This window comes from Lactuca saligna, chromosome 8 (assembly GCF_052625555.1).
Source record: "Lactuca saligna cultivar CGN05327 chromosome 8, ASM5262555v1, whole genome shotgun sequence".
Taxonomy (NCBI): domain Eukaryota; kingdom Viridiplantae; phylum Streptophyta; class Magnoliopsida; order Asterales; family Asteraceae; genus Lactuca; species Lactuca saligna.
Window position 1 is genome coordinate 7,767,180 of NC_136424.1, and position 6,227 is coordinate 7,773,406.

Consider the following 6,227-nt stretch of genomic DNA (forward strand, 5'->3'; position numbering starts at 1 on the left):
TTTTTGTTGGATTAGTGTCTAAGTCCATAACTATTTTGGTATGTACTTGACCCGATGGTGCATGGTCCTTTTGGGTTGCCTTCACCAAAGCAACTTGATAGGATGAATTATGGAGAGTAAGGATTAAATATGATTTATTAATATATGGGAATAATATATTAAAGGAGAAATCATATTGTTTAATTAATATTAGTCAATAATTAATTGGTAATTAGTTTTGTGACTAAAAGAGATTAATTAAACTTAAGGGACTGGAATTGTAATTATAAGATAATTGCAATTTGGGCCATGGATTGCCTTGTATTAAGGGATGGACGAATTCTAATGGGAAACCCATAAGGAAATCGTCCATGGGCTTAATTAAAGGAGTCTATGGGTTGCTTAGGGCTTAAGCATCCAAATTAGGGTTTCCTTGTTAGATAACCCTAATAGCCCAACTATATAAAGACCCCTTAAGGCTAAAAAACGGGGCTAATGTTCTTGTAAGGGTTTACACACGTTGTTGGCAGCCTCCAACCTCTCTCCTCTTCATCCTCTTGCTTATGGTGTTTGTGAACCATTAGAGGAGTGACACTTGTGACTCTAAGCATTCCAAAGTCAATACAAGGGGAATTGGGATTGTTATTGCTACATAACAATCAAGGTATGATCTTAAACCTAATTACATGTTAATATGATTACTTGCATGTTAGAATTAGGGTTTATAGTCTTGGATTCAAAGCATGTACAATAGAGAAACCTAGATCCAAGCATTAGGGTTTGTATGAGCACATAGGATGTCTTATGACTAAAACCCATCAGTGGTATCAGAGCCTTGATTGGTTTCTATTGTATTGATGCATATTTGATCGTAATAAGCACTGAAAATCGATTTTTTTTGAGTTTTGAAGGTTTGACTCGCCGAGTCACTTGGTGAACTCGCCGAGTCAGCTGAACTCGACGAGTCCAAGCCCAGACTCGACGAGTCAAAGTGTCTGACAGCTTGTTTTCGCGATTTTCTTCCTGTTTTGGTTTTGGATAATTACCATAAACTCGTTTTTGTGATAAAATCCGAATTTTTTCATTATTATGTGATTATCCTTACCTAAATAGAAGATAATTGTCAAAATTTAGATAATCACTTGTTTTATTAGATAAAGTTTGATTATTTGTAATTTAGATTTGAATTATCTTGTGAAATAGTTTCAATTTATCCCTTTAGGTTTTATAGTTTAAATTTGAACCCCAAAAGTTTTGTTGTTTTGAAATTTAAATAGTTAAAACCCTAATGTTTTGAAAAAAGTTTCAAAACTTGCCCTCAAGTTTTGGAATTTAAATTTTGATTGAATAGTTTAATTTTGATGCATATTTAAATTCTAAACCCTTATGGTTTGAAATGTTTCAAAACTTGCCCTCAAGTTTTGGAATTTAAAGGTTGATTAAAAGGTTAATTAGAAATGTTAAATTCTAAAACTCTTGTATCGTTTTGAAAAAGTTCAAATCACACCCTTATGGTTTTATTAATTAATTAAGGTGTATAATTAAAAGAGATTTAATAAATCCATAAAAGTTTAGGTTAACCTTTTAATTGAATTAAAAGTGTAATTGTTAAAGTTAACCATATAGTATTTTAAAAGTATAAAATACACCCTATACTATATATAACATTAAAAGTCTAACATTATATATATGTATGAGTAAAAGTCAGTCTTACCGTTAGTAGGCCTCATTCACGAAGCTGGTCTATAAGGGGTGTTTAAGGAAATTGCCTATAAAATGGCGATTGAATGGGTATCCACTCTTACCCACTGCACTCTTGACTAGTGGAGGGTCGTTAGCCGAACGGGTAGGATAGGACAAAACCTTCCATTATAAGTATAATGAAATACCAAGTAACTAAATTTTTTTTTTAAAAATTCCCAATCTTAGTTACTTAGGCAAAGTGAATTGATGCAATTCCATGAAATTACACTTTGTGCCCTTGCGAAGACGTTAGTGGAGCGTGTGTAGTTTACCGGCACACTAAATGGTTCTAAGCAAAGGTAGCAAAGGGTGACTCAATGTTTGTCATAGTTCAGTGGAGCGTGTGTGGTTTACCGGCACATCGAATAGGTGATTGTAACATGTGAGGGCACCATGTAGTTTGCATGGTTATTCACACCCGCTTTGTGATCCTTGGCATCCCAGTCACAAACTAGAGGGGCATATCGAGATTTAAACATGCCATTGAAATGTTCAATGAATCTCAAAGGATCTAGGAGTTTTCATAGATTTAAAACTTAAATTTCTTTTTCGTTTTTCATGGTGGAAACTAGTGAATCGTCATTCACTTACCTTCAAATGTTCTGTCATTTGGGTTACGGCATCCCTCTCCCGAGTTGTAGGATATTGTGTTGGGTCCTAGCCTTGGAATTTCATTTGGGTGATTTACCAAGGACTCAATCAATCAACTAACTTGAATTCGTTTTTCTCCTGATGTCAAAGTTCGACAACTATGGTCTTCCCAAATCCCGTGGAACAAGCATTCCACATGAAGATGATATTCCACGATTCGATCGAGGAACAAGAGATCATGCTTCACTTCCTCCTCCTCCTCCAATTATTCTCCCTAACCCACAAGATTTTAAAATTGAAAAGTTCAATATCACTCAAGCCCTTTTGGCAAGTAAACATAAAGAGGGCAAGTCGGTGTGTGCACACGTCTTATGGATGAAGTCACACGTTGATAGGTTAAGAATGATGGGATCCGTTGTCGGTGAAGAGATGGCTGTTGATTGGGTTCTTCAATCACTTCCTAACTCATATAGTGAGTTCGTAAGAGAGTACTGTATGATGAACCGCGACGTGCCCCTTATAGATCTCACCTATATGCTTATTGCTGCTGAATCAGCAATGGTTTGGCGCAATAGAAAAGCAAAGTTGATTGGTGAATCTGCCTTCAAGACCTCTATGGATATAGACGATGGCAATGAAAGACATGCAATGATCGAAAAGTTTGATCATAAGAGAAAGGCGATGTCTGAAGTAGTTCCATGTGTTGTTCCAAAGGAGTCAATTTGCTTTTATTACCAAGAGAAGGGGCATTGGAAATGAAGCTGTCCTATTTACCTAAGAGATCTAAGAGATGGGAGAGTCACAAGTATGACTACGCTTTAGGTAAGAATCCACTATCTAACTCCATTAACTTCCTATTCATTGATTCTTATAACATGATGTGATAAGATTGCATTTGAATGTTTTGAAGGATCGGTGAAAAGAAAGGAAGCTTGATAAGAGAGCAAGATGAATCTAATCACAAGAGATGGATCTTGATCGCATGGACTTGAAGATTGGATTTTGAGCTTAGATAGTTATGATAGAGTTGTTAGAAATTTTCTTTTACATAGTTTTCAATAGATTTTGCATTGTAAGGACAAATGTTTTTCCACTGCTTTTATAAATAAAATAAATTTTGTTTGACTTATTTATTTATTTGTTTACTTCCTTGCAATGAAATCGTTATGAAAATTGATGTTTGCATATTTCTACAACGAATGGATATGATTCTTAATTATGGAAATGTCAAGAATTTACCAAATAGGGAGAGTTTCTCATCGCCCAAGTTTCAATTGGACAGAAACTTGGAATCATGCAACGTGGATGCACGATGAATGAGAAATTTCGTATTTGGAAATTGGACTAATTCATTGACAAAGTGTCAAGTGAAGGACTAGGAGATCGAGTACACAAAGTTGTGTGTTGATCAAGTTCACCATAAGAGTAACAAAGATATTCGTCATGATTTACTAAAGGCTTAGTAAATATGATTACAAGATTAAGTGTAATTTTGAATTGATTAAAGGGTTTAGATCAATAGCAAAACGAATAAGAAGAATCAAGTAGGCAGAAAGATAAGAGTTTCTCCATTCTAAGAAGAAGGGAGAGTAGCTTTTATGCTTTATGATAGGTCTTAATGATTAAGAACCATATCTCAAGTGATCCTCTAAGTGAGTCTTGGTACAATTGTATGTCCAAGAAGAGGAATCAAAGATTGAAGAAATGGTCAAATCAAGAAGTCAATCATACTTCGTTCCAAAACAAGTCTTAAAGTCAAGATTGTGACATTGAGTGAATAGTATTAAGAAGGTTTATAACATTCATCAATTGTGGAAAGTTGTGATGTCGTGGATAAGACAGAGACCAACTAAGACTAATTTATGAAGTGTTTTGATAAAAGCTACACTAACTCTTGAATATTTGGTTGTCAACAAATGTTTATTGACAAGAGAATCTTATATGTCAAGGAGTCAGTGGGAGTCTTAATGGTCTTGAAAGGTTTCAAGAACAAATCAAATAAACCTTATTGATCATCACTAGCACATGAGTTGAGGTTTACAACCTATCGTGAAGACATTATTTTGTTTCTGTGCCAATCCAATCGAGTTAATTATGCATGTGAGTCCTATGAGTTCTCATTTGAATGCATAAAAGGTAAGGACCTTGATCAATGGAAAGTACATTGATAGGAAAAGGTGAGCTGCTTAACTACTTGGAAGACGTGGTGGGCAGCTGTGCTACCATAAGGCAAGAAATCAAGATTAAGGAAGTTCGATCCATATGAGTTTGAATTTGTCGTAAACTTTAGTTTTAACAAATTCACATGGATAGGAACACATACACCGTTTAAATCTAAGTGTCATAAGATTTCCTCCTTCATGAAAATGATCGTGAGGAAATGCTTTCACTAAGAAAGATTTTAAAAGATAGTGATTGTAAAATTGCATTCTCGAATTCAATCATGGTTACGGTATCCCTTTCCATAATTTGAATTGTGAAGTTTGGCAATTAGTCTTAATTGTTTAGACACACATATCAACTATCAAAGGCAAAGGTGTACAAGTTCAAGAAGCCTTGATAAAAGATTATCAAAGCACTAAGTATTAGAAACATGAACTTAAGAAATTCAATAAGTATTGTTTTTCTGAAAGTTAAGATGTTTATGAATACATGTCGAAGCTAGTGGGAGCATAAGTGTTATGTTTTATAATAATCATCATGATAGTGGGAGCATAAATGTTATGATTGTATGATTATTAAGGCACGTATTGCATAGTTGGCAATATTAATTATAGAAAACAAGAGTCATACTTTGCAAAGTTATAAGAGTTGAAAAGTTGTTTTGCTATAATTAAGGGAGAGAATATTATGCTTCATTTCAAATCTAAAGGATTAGGTTGTGGAATGTTAATAAATTTAGTCAAGGGTACATAGTGTGTTCTTAAAATTTCGATTATGATTATGGCATTCCTCTTCACAATTCGAATTTTGAGAACATAGCAAATAAAACATTATGCATCATGTCCCATACGCTTCGAGTATAGGATCGATTGCAAATGATTTAATGTTTTACCATTCTAAAATTTTCCAAATGTCTAGCGCATTTAGAGGGAAAAGGGACTAGAATCGGTTTTGACTAAAATAATTAAACAACTATCAAAGGACAATCCAAAGTTCGACGAGGATTGGTCGCTTGTGAGTAGTTGGAAGTATAGTATTGGAAATTATGGAAATGTTTCCATATTGGATGGACAATATCGACATCATTACGAATAGATAAGATTCTATTAAGAAATTATTTGTCATATGGAAAATATGGAAGCGTGTCCATATTGGGAAGTAAATATTGAAAATCTACGTCTAGATTAGAAACCTTTATGCAAAAGGATGTTCAAAGGAATGTACTTTGAGTGAGAGACATCGTATCTAAGGAATTGTCTTGTAACAATCTCCGATAGAGGACTTTGTAATATCATTGGCAATAGTCTTTGTGACCTTGGTGCAGTGACATTACGAAAGGATCGTTGCATAAAGTGTTAGAATCTAGCATATTCTATAAGTAGCGAGAATTTGATATTCTTACACTTAAGAAAATGGATTTGGAGTTGTAAAATGAGAATGATTGGAAATGTGTTCAATTTGTCTATTTCACAAAAGTAAGAACCATAGGTAAACATTGTGTGCATGCTAGGAGCATGGGACAAGTGTAATAATTCAAGTAAGAAGTTGATTACCCGGAACGACAAATAATGAGTAATCGATATGGTGATAAATAAAACGTGTTTTGTTTATACTCAAAGGTTTGAGGCCATATGGGATTAGTATTATTCTTGTGTTTCACTTTGCATGTTTTGACTTCCAGAATAATTGAGTTTATTAAGAATAATCGAATTATTCAAACGGGCCACAGTCGTTCATATGTTGGAAGTAGA